We start from the raw sequence: 14,788 nt of genomic DNA on the forward strand, positions 1-14,788 counted from the left end.
CATTTAAATGAAATATCTTTGCATAAAATGCATAGGAAAACCACGGGGGTTTTCTAAAAGTTCGTTATTTTGAAGTACTCCCTAAACTAACATTTGTACGAATGAGAGAGAGAGAAATAACTTTATTGGGTCTAGCGGTTTGGGGAACAGGTCCCTGCTTAAATGGCGGCCAGTAGCCCTTGGGTCCTGGCGGCGTTTTTGGCCAGCTGGACGGCCCAGAGTTGCTCTTCCAGATCCGAGCTTAGCAGTAAGGCCTCCCACTGCTCATCATTATTTATATTGCGACCCTGTAGGGACGCCTGAGGGCAAACCCATAGAATGTGTCGCAGATTCGCCCGTTCCCTGCACAGCTGGCATTTGCCATCGTATTGGTTGGGGTAATAACGGCTGTAGGCCACCAGATTCGGGTAAGTGTTGGTTTGGAGAAGGCGCCAGACCACCATCTGTGTCTTATTGAATCTCGGGTGGGCAGGGGGATACCGAGCCCTCGCCAATCTATAATACTTAGTGATTTCATTGTAACTGACCATGCGCTCCTCTCTCATCTTTGACTGAGATTTTACTATAACAATCACAGAAATATACTGTCGAATACAAAGAAATAAATCCAACATTCGATTGGTCATGTTTTTATTCAATGGAGTACACTCAAACCTTGTTAAACGAAGTTGAAGGGTGAGCCAAATTTACATTATATCCATATTTCGTTATTAACAGCAAACCACAGGAACCCATACAAATCACAAACCACACTTCCAAAACATCACGCACACCACTGCAACAAAGTACTGTAAGTTATTGAAGGTAGGGACATATTAGTGTTCTTAGGAGACTAACGCACAATACTCAAACTGAGCTACAGTAGAGACAACCCAAAGGGCATCTGTTAGCAGACACCAAAGAATGATGAATGCAGCATTTGGTATCATGTTGATGCAGCTGTTGTCCACTCACATGAAGTAAACCATCCTCAGCAAGAAACGGACACAGGAAATGTGGAATACTGTGTCTTTGGAAATAAACGTAACAAGAAATTTACACACAGCGTTTAAATGCTTGTTCTTGTCTAGTCAAATGTAATACCTCTTCGTTCATAAATTAATACATGTTAATTATTAAATTATTGCTTATTCATGTAAAAATCTTACTGTTTACGTTGCTGAGCTTCACATGTTGGTGTCTTTCATAACCAGAGTCGCTTTAGGATGACAAATGTCAAACCAACCGACCTTCCCATATTTTCTGTATTGAACCAGGTACTAGCAACATAGACTATTGGTCCAACTATAATATATGCATTTTTTTCACTTCTCGAATAAAGCGCACTTTGATTTGATTTCATTTGATGTGATGGTATTGCGTGACCTTCAAGTAGAGAAAAACGTTACACAATGAGTGTTCTCACACAATCTGCAATCCGCCTTTTTTATTTTCCTGAGCTGCCCTCTGCCGTTTTGGTAGGGGTTTGGTAGGAGCCGGGACAACCGGTATTGCCAGAAGCACAGCCTCCGAGATGACGAGACATTTAGCGACTTTTCCGCTAGGGGAGAGTGCATGCGCGGGGGCGTTGTGAAAAAGGCGTATTCTATGAAGTCCCCTGTTTCAAAGAAGCCATCCCGAAGAATTTCACTTGTATATCTGGAAACAAGTGGTGATTTGTAACAGTCTTCTTAGCAAGCAGTAGCCTTTCATGCACATAACGACTTCGTGAGCCCAGAATGTGGATCTTGTACAGATGCGAGACCGAAGGGCAGTTTATTTGCTCCGTTAACTGATTGGCGACACCACTCTCTCCCCTAGCCCAATGCATCGCCAGAACTCTAAAGGTTGATGTTGCTCGGCCTGGGTTCAGCTGTTTTAAGCATGCATTCTGGTGGTCTGCTGACATTCTTTAACCAGAACCTGGAGCGTTATATGGGATAGAGAGCCCTCTAATTTTACTTTTCCACTATTTCAACTTCCTCTTTGAGGTTTTCCTCTTCCATGGCCGCAAGAATGATGTCGTCCAGTCTTGATGGTCATGTTTCCTAGTCTGCGAGACAATCCATGTGCCCATTATCTTGAGAAGCGCTGGGATCCAATTGTTGCGACAGGTTCGTCAATAGCATTAAAGGAGTACCGACACGATTTTGAAGTGCAGCAAAACGGACGTTTTTGGTTTCCTTGGCATGTAGTGTTAACGCTCTCCCCACACCGCATCCGGGAAACACGTATAAATATTTAAGTTTGATTTTAAAGTTTTCATCTCCCAGCATCTGCAAGGCAGCTTCACCGCATGGAGAGCCCTATGACGTTTCAAGTCAGCTCACTTGGTTTACGAAATCTGGGTTCTGCATGCAGCCTAAATCACAGAAATCGCTGTTGGAGGCACTGGATGACAGTTTACTCATCATGAACCACGTTCGACTGACAGCAAAGGACAGCAGGTGCACATTTCGTGGGTTGCAGTCTGCCCGTGACGTCACGGGCCGACTTGACACGTCACTATGAAGACGCCCTCTCGAAACCGAAACCGAAACTGCTGGTTGAAAGAAGCGGTATTAAAAGTATATGCAATGCATCCCCAGGCACCACAACACTCTTTTTAGGGTTCTCAACACCCGCGCTTTCGTTTAGAGCAACAACCCGAAAATTTTTAAAATTCATGTCAGTACTCCTTTAAGGCTCATGTGACACCATCGCCGCTGAATTCCCGCTGTGCATGTGCCTGTTTCCTCGTTTTTGAGAGGGTTCGGCACACTCCTTGTTGCTCCATTACGGCCATTCTTCTACACATGCTACGGTGCAAACTAGTTGCCTGTCCATTTTTTGGGTATTTATGTATGTATAAAAGACTTAAACCTGGGATTGTTAACCAGCACCACTCATGGCTATGGCAGTGGAAGAGGAAGATTCTTTTTGCCCAGTGGTGTAACATAGTACATGTGCTTTTAGTAGCAAGCATCTGACCAATAAACCATTACATGCTTCATGAATGTAACATAGTACATGTGCTTTTAGTAGCAAGCATCTGACCAATAAGCCATTACATGCTTCATGAAGATATCAAACGTGCGGGAGTCAAAACCATGGTATAGAACATAATGAAAAAGCATATTTTCAGGTGCCTTCTTGAACATGTTAAAGGGGTCCTGCAACACTTTTCCAAGTAATCATCACATGGCTTTATTAAAGGAGTTTATTGCCTCATGAATCGACTGCCGCATAAATGTTTAGAATCCATCAAGTATGAACGGAGTTACAGGGATTTATTGCACACTGAAAGCTACGCAGAGGGGGGATGAAAAGGGGGCAGAAGCTACGTCCATTCGTCAGTACGTGTTATGACCTTAAGCCCTTCTTTTCTTTTTTTTTTTTTCTTCGAACGCGTGGCTTACTTTCCAGGGTGTCTACCGAGTTGACATTTCTAAATTCCCTGAGTTTTCCAGGTTTTCCCTGAGTGTTTTTGCTGAAATTCCCTGAGTGAAACAGAACTTTGTTTTATGTCAAGATGGGTAGAGACCATATCGTTCGGTGATGTCACTCTCTAATACGCATTTTAGAAAATGAAAACGACTTAATCCCATTTGAATAGTACATGGAACAGATAAACCTCAATATAGCAAAGTTGGTAAAAGTGGCAACTCACTTCGTTATATCGAAACTTCGTTAAACTGAAATTCGACCTTTCATGCAAGGCATAGTTACTGAAGGATTAATCTTAAACTGAAAAGGCCACAAGAATGCTCGATTAATATGGCAACATGAAAAAACTTTTCTTTTTATTTTTTTTTTGCGTAAAAAAGATCAATTTTGTTGAGCCCGAGATGCAGCAATCACAGTTAGATGCCTTGCCAGAGTGTCACATGTAAAGACTAAACAAATGCGGGTTTAATGCACTGTGGAATTGCGCTTGTTCTGCTGCTGCGGGTTGTTGTCAAATCCTCGCGCATTGCCCAGAGCAATGCAACGCCTTTGCTATCATGTTGCCCAACCGAACTATTTGCTCTCCACGAACGCACAACATCGAAAACCATCCCACGTTAGAAAAAAAGAGTCAGTTTCACCGCGAGAGCAAAATAGTAAATCCGATAGCAACAAAGAGGAATTTTATATGAATATAGGCTAGCAGCTCGCTCCTTCAGGAAACGCAGCCGCTGCACTAAGAGAAGTGCCCTATCTATGATCTATGGCTCAGCGGCGGATTCAGGTACATAATGGGGGGGGGGGGGTACAAAGGCTGAAGCCAACGCTCAGCAGTGCATTTTGGTGGGTCACGCATCTTTACAACAGCCCAGAGGGGATTATGGCGGTGCCTAAGAAGCCTTCGTTGGAAATGTGCATAGCGAAGTAGGAAAGGGTAGAGCAATGAGAGGTAGACAGCAGGGACAAGATTCTCTTTACCCCTTTTGGACAGTGGCAGGCAAAGCAACCTGACAAAGGGCGCAAACTCGACAAGCAAGCCTGACAAAGGAGGTGGACGACAGGCACTGAAGGGAGGGGGCGGGAGCTAGCTTGGGGGGGGGGGGATCGCCGCTACCGCCCCCTCCCCCGGGATCTGCCACTGCTATGGCTTCAACGGAAGTTTTGCAATTAGAGCACAACACCTACAAAGGTATATGAGCAGTATGCTGATCCCCACTAAAGATACCGCGGCGCACGCGACCACGCCCGCTGGTACAAAGTACGCACTTCCTGTCGGACTCAGCCCCCCCCCCCCCCCCCTTCCCAACGCGCCGGCTCCTATCCATGTGCCCATCGCGCGAATGAGACGGTGGGCTCGTTTCATCTCTGCTTAAGCCCCGTTCGTCGGCAGCGCTCGCGCACTTTCACTCGCACATGGAGCATGCGACGCGCGGGGTGATGTAATCGCGATTTGGACTTGATAGGGAAGATCATGGCGAAGGCAAAAAATTCGCGTCGGAGTGTCTATATAATTGCTATCGCAAAAAAAAAAAAGCAATATAGCTGCGGGCTAAGATCGCATGAAAGCACGGCAACAGCCTGAATTACGGCACATCCGATTATGGTAGAAACGTTACTGTTTTCCGACATCGCGCGCCGAATCGAGCATGTGGGAGCCGTGCCGATGTCGCGAATTTCGGTCGCCGCTATGCCATGGCTCTAAAAAGTTTTGTAATTCGGCTTTGTAGCAAACACCCACGTGGTGTGGCTGGTAATTGCCAGCTGCAGCCCCAAAAAATTTCAGTCGACTGCCTAAAACTTGTTTCAGCAGTGCCCTCATCGGGAAAAAAAGAAATAAGAAAGCCTTCACTTGCTGTGAATGGGCCCGTTAGTTACGCTAGCTCTCGCCTGGAAATTTATTATATTCTTCACGGAGTCCTAAATAGCATCTTTGAAGCTAGGGATCATAGCAAGTGAGCTCTCCGATAACAGCCAACAAGCGTCTTTTTTCTCGCCATCGGGATGGCTTGCCAGATACGAGCCTTGTCGAAGGCGTCCGCTTCCTGCGCGATCGCTTGCAAGATAACTCAAGCTCGTTACATCTACTGCTACCGCTTCTACAACTAATCATGGTTGTTACTTGACACGCGGCGATAACAAAAACACCATATCGGGCGCTAACGCACAGCACGCGCGAGAAAGATTACAGAACTACACCGCGTACTCCCAGAACATCCTGACAACATTGCGCGATACGATGTGTCGTGGTTCGCGGTTCCCGCATGCCACGCATGCATTAGCCGGATTCTCTCCCACTTCACCGCTCCGAAGGCGATGACAGCATCAAGGTGCGCCACTTCCCCGCAGCCGCAGCGGCCGTTTGATTTGAAAAATCGACTTGAAAGGCGACTTTCGTCGCCTTTCAATAAAGATACTGTGGATTTTCCCTGATGGGAGCACAATTTCCCTGAGTTTTCCCTGAGAATTTCCAGACTACCCAAAATCCCTGAGAATTCCCGGTTTTCCCGGTCGGTAGACACCCTGCTTTCAGTGTGATCGTGAGCGAGCGCACGGGCACGTCGCGGCATCCTGCAGCGGCTGCAGTAACTATGCAGCTTACGATGCTCAAACCAGCCAATGGCCGTGGACTTTGTGTTTATGGAGTGGTCATTTGAGTTTATGGCATTATTTGTCGAGAAATTTCTAGATGACCTTGAAAATTAATTGTGTGCTGTGCTATAATATTGCCGCGAGTCTTATATTTCATGAGTGAAAGCTTCACCCACAAAGACTGTGGGCAATGCGCTGCGCAGGCCTCGCCGTGATGTGTAGGAAGCTTCGCGATTGTTTTGGAACAATCTGTTAAGTTTGCGCGCCGCACGAGAATGTTCCAGCTTTGTCGAGAGATAACGCCGCCACCAGCGATATCGCTGGAAAGTTCGATAGCACCTGTATAAAAACCGACGCACTTGACCGCCTGTCAGTTGATCGACGGACGACGCCCTGTTCGCCGCTATCATTGTACAGCGTGTATTGCTGTAGTTCTAGTTCTCATTTTCCCGGCCACAAGTTCGGCCAAATAAACAGTTTCATTCTGCAAACGCCGACTGCTGTCTTCGTCGACGTCACGACCACGTGACATCTGGTGGAGGTGCTGCTTCATGATCCGGACGCCACCGCGGAGCGCTGACCCAAGCCCAAGCCGCGAAGAAGACGACTCTAAGGACAACCCGGAGCCTCGAACCAGCCGCCGGCAGAAAGGACTACCCCCCGAATACGAACCCCTACCGGACAAGACCAGGATCACAGCGAAGACAACAGCCACAATGACAACCGCTGGGGCGCCTACAACGGTCGTCATGCACCAACCGAGGGAGCCGCCGACATTCCGCGGATCACCATGCGAGGATCCAGAAAGCTGGCTGGAGGCATACGACCGGGTCTCCACGTTCAACAACTGGGACTGTGACGAGAAGCTACGCCATGTCTACTTCGCCCTTGAAGATGGCGCAAAGACCTGGTTCGAGAATTGAGAGTCCACGCTAACATCATGGGACCTCTTCCGCACCGGATTTCTCAACACCTTCACGAGCGTCATCCGGAAAGAAAGGGCTGAAACCCTTCTCGAAACCCGTGTACAGCTCCCCAATGAGAACGTCGGACTGTACACCGAAGAAATGACTCGCCTATTCCGCCATGCCGATCCAGCCATGTCCGAAGAAAAGAAAGTTCGCTTCCTGATGCGGGGAGTGAAGGAAGAACTCTTCGCCGGACTTGTGCGCAACCCGCCGAAGACGGTCTTGGAATTCCTTTCGGAGGCCACCACAATCGAAAAGGCGCTAGAAATCCGCACTAGGCAGTACAACCGCCGCATTCCTACGACGACCTACGGGGAGGTTCAGGCGCTGCAGTCTGATGACCTGCGTGACACCATCAGAGCGACTGTGCGGGAGGAGCTGCGCAAACTGTTACCTTCGCCGCAGCATCAAGTGGATTCAATCGCCAACGTTGTCCGCGAGGAAGTCCGGCAATCGCTTGGAATTCCCGAAGCACCGCAGGTTCAGCCGGAAGCCATGAGCTATGCTGCTGCAGCCCGACGCAACGCCCCCCCTCCTCGCCCACGTCAATACGCCGCGCCGCCGCAGCAGTTCCGCCGCCAGGCACCGCCGCCACCACCACCGACGCCATACCGCCCGCCGACAGGACAACGCTGCGCCCCCCGAAAGACCGACGTTTGGCGTGCCCCTGACAACCGACCGCTCTGCTATCACTGCGGGGAAGCCGGCCACACATACCGCCGATGCCAGGCCCGAGGCATGATGGCAGTTTGGCGTCCAAGCCATGGGGCGTCGCTACCGTCGAAACGATTGCAGCGAACCTGGTACGGGCGGGGATTGAAGGCCTCAGTAAGCCTAATTAAAATAAAATAACGCGGCCACGGTAGTACACAGTAGTAAATAAAAACGTGCTTCTGCATTAAACTATAACCAGCTACGAGTATTGCAAGGCAAAGTTTTAAAGAAGTTTTGTAAACATGACTGTGCGTGGCTCCGCTAGGCACCGCCGCCATCACGCCTGCGCAGCGCACAAGCAGACGACGCGCAAGCACGAGAGCGCATAGAAACGCAAACTTTACCACCGCAGCGAGGAGCAGCGATGTCGCACCTTTATTGCGGCGTGAAGTGGTGCGATTCCTCGGGGAATGAAGGCGAACACTTCTTCAGAATCCCTGCTGACCACAGGTATTTATACGTTCACTATTATATATTTCCCAAGATGTTCGCAAAGTTTTGATTTGACTGTCGTTGACCGTTATGATTTGAAACTGCTGAATGAACAGCGAATTTTCTTGCTGCCATTCGTTGCTGCAGCTATCTGTTTGAGAAATGGTTACGATATAATAAGTTAAAATTAGTGGGCGGGCTGCAGTTTGTGGCTCGACGCGCGTCACCTCTCAAAAGCGGAGCTGTTCGCTAGTTATGGTTGCTCACGTTAGTATATATGTGCGTGCCTCACTGCCTGACGTTACCTCTACTATCTCATGAAATCTAACCAATTCGGATTACCGTGTCATGCAACCGTGTCTTCAGGGTGTTTTGTTACGTGTTACTTTAACTTATGCGTGCTAGTAACATTAACGGAGTGGGATAGTTGTTGTGCTCGCTGCAGCTGTTTTTTTAAGCGCTTTAATGCGTGCGTATACATCATGTCCGTGTAGTTTATGGGTGGTGCTCGTAGCCGACGAAAGTATCGCTCGCAAAGTTATTGCGGAGGCCCCAGTAGCGAACTCGGGACACTGCCCTCAGATTCAAATGTGTGCTGCGGTGTTGCACAAGTGAAAACCACCGCGTTCCTCATCTGTGTGTCTGTTTACACACCGACCGCCTGCTCGGATTTTTGTCGCCGTAAATTGTCCGCATTCCTTCCCTTCGGCGTACCTTGCCGCGCTACTCGACGGGGGACCTTGAACCAAGCGTGATACCCACCTGCCCCCTTTCGCTCTCGGGAAGCTCCCGGAAACAGTTTCGCTTATCTCTTCATTACTCCCTCTTGATGCTTCCAACGGGCGAAGGCATGGCCAAGCTCGGTTTTGGATGTTCATGAAACAGGCCGCGCTTATCGCGTGGGGCCACTTTTTTTTCCCTCTCTAATCTGGACCCATCCCCACCGCCACCCTTTCACTTTTCTGTATTTTTTTTTCAATGCGCTGTTTGCGCTTAGCGTTTACACACCATAATTCCTTATAAGCTTTCAATATCGTTTCGAATCGCAAAAGCAGTGGAAAAACAAGAACTCGATCGAGTTGTGTTTCATATATCAAGTTTTAATTCAGAGAATATTGTCGGGATATATGTAATTATCTGTAATTATAATTTAGTGGAGATTAAAAGCAAGCACATTTATTAAGCTTAGTGCCATGCCTTTAAAAGCTTGCAAGTGTATTTACTCTACCAGCTGTTTTTTCACCGTAGGGTGACTAAGTTCGAGTACTTTAATTGCAGACAACCAGTTTACTGCAAGCGAGTTGCCGTCCCTGCTGCTGAGACTGCCCCCCTAGTGTGGAAGGTAGGTGTACCGAACAAGGATCTGTTTCACCTTTCTGCTTGGAATGAAAGGGTACAAAATTATAATTTTAAAAACTATGCTATTTTTTGCGTAGCATTTCACGCCCCGTAGTGTAAGCTTTAGTTGTATTTTTTCGGACATCAGCGCTTGTACTCTCCACACCAACGCCTCGTCAAGCCGCCGCTGTGAAGCGTCGCGCGATATTTGTTTCTGCACGTGTGAGGCGCACGCACAAGCACTTTGACAGCAATGGTGATTCCGAGCACTTCATCAACGCACAAAAACACGTTTTTGTTGCTTTAAAGGCGACTGCACAGGCAAAAAATTTGAGGTTTCGACGAACGCAGCAGCGCTGTTTCTGCCCCATGCGGCAACCGTCGAAAGCTTGCACGGAGCCGTGTAGCACGGCCGCAACTCCATTCTCGTAATGCTCCATCAGGGAGTTAAATGCCGAACGGAGTGAAATGGAGATCGGTGGTGGCCGTGTAACAGTACACCACTTGCACTGCCGTCTCCCCCATCCCCCATGCGAGCAGGCAGCGCCTCCGACTGTCGCGCTATATCTCGACCTAGCGGAGGGATCGCGCAACGCGACACCTTCGGGCAAGGGAAACACGGCTCGCTTTTCACACCTCCCCATTCTAGCCACCCTACCACGAGCTAGCGAGGAAGCGACCGCAAACGGGCGCGGCCATATTGGATTTTTTCCTTTCGGATTGGCTCGCCTCCAGCAGAAATCCAAAATCCAGTCAACTACCGCCCAGCCCAGGAACCGCCACCGTCGCAGGAAGCGGAAAAACGTCCCCATTGGCCCTATGGGTATGTCACTCCACTGCCGATGCCAGTATCGACAGATGGGGCTACGCGGATTCGCCGTCAACGCGCCGCGCCCGCAGCCAGGCGAACGGCCTCGCGACATCGACGACTACCTCACCGGAACACAGTGGGAAGAACGACGACCTTCCCGCTCGCCGTCGCCCGGCCGCTACATGTCACCGCACCGCCGGCAGTACACTGGCCCAAACCGGGGCCGGTCGCCTAGCCCGTATCCGGGACAACCGATGGAGGTGCGGTTGCTGTACGACGAACTGCCGAAGATCCTCCGCGGCCGCCGACGACGACAACGCGACGAGACCTTCAGAACACGATGCAAACCGGACGGAGCCCTCACGACGAAACTTCGCGGCCCGAAGAAAACCTGACGACGCAACGTCGAAACTGCGGGACAAATCGACGAAGCCGTGATCCGACGCCACGACCTAACCGCAACGCAAGACGACGAACAAGCGACCTCGATGTTCTTATCGACGGCCACAGCGTCACAGCTCTCGTCGACACCCGTGCCGACTATTCCGTCGTCAGTGGGCCATTCGCCACCAAGCTGAAGAAAGTAAAGACCGCTTGGAGTGGACCAGAAATCCGGACAGCTGGAGGCCACCTGATAACGCCGATTGTTGTCTGCACGGCGAGAGTCACCATCAATAACCGCACTTATCCTGCGAGCTTTGTAATCCTACAAAACTGCTCCAGGGATGTGATACTCGGAATGGACTTCCTAAGTGACCACGGCGCCGTAATCGACTTGAGGTCTGAGTCGATAACACTAACCTCAGACAAAGCGCTCCCGCCCCACGCGACGCCAGGGAACCATGCACTGAATGTGATAGAAGAGCAGGTGACCGTTCCGCCGCGCTCCAGCGTCATTATTTCCGTCGGCACCGAAAAACCTGCGAACCTTGAATGCGTAATCGACGGCGATCAGCAACTACTCCTGAATCGTCAAATTTGCGTCGCAAGAGGTATCGCCGAGCTGCATGACGGTAAAGCAAAGGTACTGCTGACAAACTTCAGCCACGAATATAGGCACCTCAACATGGGTACGACGGTTGCCTACATCGACGAATGTGTAGCCGCAGCGATGCTTTCGCCCTCTTCGATGCTGTCGAACCTGCTTCGACGAATAGAGGTCCCGTACGGAATTTGACGTCAACCCGAGCCTTCCGAAGGTCAAGCAAGACAAGCTCAAAACCCTGCTCCTGAAATACAAGGACTGTTTCTCGTCGTCATCGCGGGTCCGACAAACGCCCCTTGCTAAGCACCGCATTATAACAGAAGAAAATGCTCGACCACTCCGTCAGAGTCCCTACCGAGTTTCGACGCGAGAACGCGAGGCCGTGAAGAAACAGGTCGACGAAATGCTGCGCGACGACATCATCCAGCCGTCGAAGAGTCCGTGGGCATCCCCGGTGGTGCTAGTGAAGAAGAAGGATGGGACTCTACGTTTTTGCGTCGATTATCGTCGCCTGAACAAAGTCACGAAGAAGGACGTGTATCCCCTTCCCCGGATGGACGACACCCTGGATCGATTACACAACGCAAAGTACTTTTCGTCGATGGACCTCAAGACCGGTTACTGGCAAATAGAAGTCGACGAGAGAGACCGAGAAAAGACTGCCTTTATAACGCCAGACGGCCTGTTTGAGTTCAAGGTCATGCCTTTTGGTCTTTGCTCGGCACCTGCGACTTTTCAACGGGTTATGGATACAGTACTGGCCGGCTTGAAGTGGCAGACGTGCCTCGTGTACTTGGACGACGTCGTAGTGTTTTCCTCAAACTTCGACGAACACCTTCGGCGCCTTGAAGCTGTACTTCAAGCAATCAAGACCTCCGGACTCACTTTGAAGCCTGAAAAGTGCCGCTTCGCGTACGAGGAGCTCTTGTTCTTGGGTCATGTGATCAGCAAGGATGGTGTTCGCCCGGACCCGCGGAAAACAGCTGCCATCGCTGACTTCCCGACGCCCACCGACAAAAAGGCCGTACGCCGTTTTCTCGGCTTGTGCGCCTATTACAGACGTTTCGTCAAAGAATTTTCACGGATCGCCGAGCCACTGACGCAACTCACGAAGGCCGACGTCGAATTCAGGTGGGAAACGTCGCAAGTTCAGGCATTTCAAGAATTGAAACGACGCCTGCAGACGCCTCCGATACTTGCGCATTTCGACGAGCACGCCGATGCGGAAATCCACACCGACGCAAGCAGCGTAGGACTCGGCGCCGTCCTTGTGCAGAAGACCGACGGATTGGAAAGGGTCATCAGTTATGCTAGCCGGTCGCTATCAAAGGCAGAAATCAACTATTCCACAACAGAAAAGGAGTGTCTGGCCATCATCTGGGCTACATCGAAGTTTCGCCCCTACATCTACGGCCGGCCCTTCAAAGTTGTCAGCGACCACCAAGCCTTGTGTTGGCTAGCCAACTTGAAGGACCCTTCAGGTCGCCTCGCACGGTGGAGCCTAAGACTCCAAGAATTCGACATTACCGTCGTTTACAAGTCCGGAAGAAAACACTCCGACGCCGACTGCTTGTCTCGTGCCCCCGTTGACGCACCGCCGCAGGACGGCCACGATGATGACTGCTTTTTGGGAACCATAAGTGCCGACGACTTCGCTGAACGACAGCAAGCCGACCCGGAACTCAGGGGCATTGTGGAATACCTCAAGGGCAGGACCGCCGCTGTTCCAAAAGTATTCAGGAGGGGATTGGCGTCATTTCTCTTGAAAAACGACGTCCTCGTAAAAAAGAACTTCTCTCCGGCCCGGGCCGACTACCTCATCGTTGTACCTTCGGCACTGCGACCAGAGGTTCTGCAGGCCCTGCACGACAACCCGACGGCTGGCCACCTCGGCTTTTCGCGCACGCTCGCGAGGATACAAGAAAAATACTACTGGCCACGCCTTCCTGCCGACGTCGCCCACTACGTTAAGACTTGCCGAGATTGCCAGCGACGGAAGACACCGCCGACTAAGCCAGCGGGACTTCTGCAGCCAATCGAACCACCGCACCGGCCGTTCCAGCAAATCGGGATGGACCTACTGGGGCCGTTCCCTACTTCGACTTCCGGCAACAAGTGGATTGTCGTAGCGACTGACTACCTCACCCGCTACGCCGAGACAAAGGCCTTGCCCAAAGGCAGTGCCTCCGAGGTAGCCAAGTTCTTCGTGGAGAACATCGTCTTGCGTCATGGCGCCCCAGAGGTCCTTATCACTAGAGGTACCGCCTTTACTGCGGACCTAACTCAGGCGATCTTGAAGTACAGCGAGACGAGCCACCGCCGCACCACCGCCTACCACCCGCAGACCAATGGCCTCACCGAGCGTCTAAATAAGACCATCGCCGACATGCTCGCCATGTACGTCGACGTTGAGCACAAGACGTGGGACGCCGTCCTTCCGTACGTGACCTTCGCTTACAACACGGCCGTCCAAGAAACGACGCAGATGACGCCGTACAAGTTGGTCTACGGAAGGAGCCCGGCGACGACGCTCGACGCCATGTTACCCAACGTCACCGACGAAGAAAATGTCGACGCCGCCGCTTACTTACAACGTGCCGAAGAAGCTCGACAGCTGGCCCGCCTGCGCATCAAGACCCAGCAGCACACCGACAGCCGTCGCTACAATCTTCGACTGACGCTTCGTCGAGTACCAGCCCGGCGACCGTGTCTGGGTCTGGACGCCAATACGACGACGCGGACTGAGCGAGAAGCTTCTTCGACGATACTTCGGACCGTACAGGGTACTTCGACGTCTCGGCGCACTCGACTACGAGGTTGTCCCCGACGGCATCACGAACTCCCAGAGGCGCCGAGCTCGACCCGAGGTCGTGCATGTGGTGCGCCTTAAACCGTACTATGCTCGTTAGCGCACCTGAGGACTCTAATGTTTGCTTTATTTATTTTTTTTTCTTTAGTATTGCACGTATTCATGTTCTGTTTTTAAGCATCGGGACGATGCTTTTTCAGAGGGGGGCATTGCCGCGAGTCTTATATTTCATGAGTGAAAGCTTCACCCACAAAGACTGTGGGCAATGCGCTGCGCAGGCCTCGCCGTGATGTGTAGGAAGCTTCGCGATTGTTTTGGAACAATCTGTTAAGTTTGCGCGCCGCACGAGAATGTTCCAGCTTTGTCGAGAGATAACGCCGCCACCAGCGATATCGCTGGAAAGTTCGATAGCACCTGTATAAAAACCGACGCACTTGACCACCTGTCAGTTGATCGACGGACGACGCCCTGTTCGCCGCTATCATTGTACAGCGTGTATTGCTGTAGTTCTATACTCGACGACAACTTATCTTGACATTGGAGCGAAGGCTACGGAGGCGGGGCTTCCGCACATTCGTGTTGCTCCGCAAGTAGTACGGCAGCTTGCGGCTGATTTCGGTTTTGCTCGCTCGCATCGTTAACGCGTTTAGAAAACATATTCACGAATAATGTGAAGGGAATGTGAACGGGAGAGACATTTCGATTGTTCAGAGTACATTTTAGTGTCATATTACGAG

The 14,788-nt window shown here is 50.7% G+C and overlaps 1 protein-coding gene across 4 annotated transcripts in view; it reads right to left on the bottom strand.

Annotated features, from left to right (window-relative positions):
- LOC119402474 (probable E3 ubiquitin-protein ligase HERC4) overlaps positions 1-14,788 on the bottom strand; it is a 203,116-nt gene that overhangs the window by 93,684 nt on the left and 94,644 nt on the right. The gene's annotated exons all lie outside the window — the stretch shown is intronic.

This window comes from Rhipicephalus sanguineus, chromosome 1 (genome assembly GCF_013339695.2).
Source record: "Rhipicephalus sanguineus isolate Rsan-2018 chromosome 1, BIME_Rsan_1.4, whole genome shotgun sequence".
NCBI classification, from domain to species: domain Eukaryota; kingdom Metazoa; phylum Arthropoda; class Arachnida; order Ixodida; family Ixodidae; genus Rhipicephalus; species Rhipicephalus sanguineus.